Raw genomic sequence first — 1,952 nt, forward strand, 5'->3', positions numbered from 1 at the left:
GACTCATTGTTGATGCCTAAGGCTCCCGGTCAGTATTAGGTACAAAGACTTCGGAAACAAGTCTCAGCAAACCCATAGAAACGGGGCTCTCACTGTTACATCAGGGGTACAGTGACGGTCAAATATGTCCCTCATTATGAAGCTACCAGCGATGGATGCCGTGTTTCAAGACGAATCGAGGTGCTATATATACAACCTTTGCATAGAGGAGAGGGGAATTGATATATATATAAAACCTCTTTCGCTGTCTCAAGTCGCAGATATGTACCGGAGATCATGATGCGATGCTAGATGATTCAATCGATCGTTTAGGTTGATCATATACGTTCGGACAGAGAAAAGGACGAAACAAAACCCTTAGCATAGCAATTCCAGTCTAGGACGCAGCGGAAGATATATTGCTAGTTGAATACAAGTGTGACGATACGCCAAGAGATATAATAAAACGCGATATTGCAGAAACGATTGGGATTATAGTTCAATCACGATCGATGGTAGGGGGCAGTTTCTGCCGTTGATCGAGCGATCACGAAACCCATCGCTTATCCTCGCTGGAGGTGGAACGAAGATGCGACCACCCACGGCTGTAGAAATTGGATTGAGTTGAATGATGCGGCGACCCTTGCACACCTGATGCGGCATGCCTGATTATATGGAGCTGGGTGATTCAAGTTCTGGGTATTTATCGGCATTTTGTCACTACTCAAAAGATGTACCAGGATGCGCTTTGGAAGACTTGGTCGACCCACGCTGCAAATGTCGGTCAAGGCAGAATTTGGGAGGGTTAATGTCAGCCAAAAAGTGCCGTAAAGTTCAAGTACTTTTGCTTCCCGAATCCCAGCCCGTCGGAGGTCATAAATTACAACAAAAATGCAAGCGATGACCGAGGCACGAGGGACTTACTCCTTACCCCGAACATTTGGCGTGGTAGGTTGAGAATTTTAGTAGGGAAAATTTGGGATCTCCTTTAACCCCAACGTCCCATGATCAACTGTGTGGAAAAAGTGGGTGTTCTTCATCGCTTGCTATGTATAAACCCCGGCACAATGGGACTTAGTTAAGTTTGAGACAATGTGCTTTTCAGGTGAGCTTTCTCAGTTTTCAATTTGAAATCCCCACAGCATTTGTATGTTGAGACAGATATCTTGGCATTTCTCCAACTTGGACCCCATAAGCTCAAGTAGCAGGACTTGGGTTTTCTAAACGTACTGAGCCCAATTGAAATCAACAGGGATTGGGCAAGGTGAAATTTTGGAAAACTGAATTTAGCTGCAACTCCAACAAATGGCCTGGGGGATCCACCACAAATCCAGACTACTTATATCTGCATATGTATAAACAGACAATGTTTTCAAATGGAGTTGACCTGGAAATATGTCAGATCAAAGGAGATCACATGTCTTGAGGACAGGTTGGGATACACAACAACAATTTTTTGATCAAATCAAAAGCAAAAAAAATGGTGGAGTTGCAGGACCTGTGTGGATGGTTGTCTGCTTTGATTGAGTAGCTGTCCAGTTTTATTGAATTGAAGATATGTGAAAATCTAATATATAAATATGTAGAACAGACTCGCATGAGTGTTTGGTCCTCTGTTTGGTTCGTCGGCCAGATGCTACTCATATTTTGCTTTTCCATTTCCCCATTTTTCCCTGTTCATCTTTCCCCCTTCTTTTACTTTTTGTATTTTGCTTTCTATTGTTTCCACTTTGCGATTCCCAAATTTGCTCATTCCCTTTGTTCTACATGTATGCGCTTTTGCAGCCCAAGACGTGCCTTTATTACTTTTACTGCTTTCCATTTCCTTTTTAATTGCTCCATATTGTTTTATACTGGACAGATCAATCCAGATCTGTCCCTTTCTAATACATAACACTGCTTGTAAAACCAAAACCAGATGTACCGGATTGGCCCTGTTCTCTCTACTTGTATAACTCATTTCCTTATGTGTA

The sequence above is a fragment of the Melampsora larici-populina genome (assembly GCF_000204055.1).
Source record: "Melampsora larici-populina 98AG31 unplaced genomic scaffold MELLAscaffold_114, whole genome shotgun sequence".
Classification (NCBI taxonomy): Eukaryota; Fungi; Basidiomycota; class Pucciniomycetes; order Pucciniales; family Melampsoraceae; genus Melampsora; species Melampsora laricis-populina.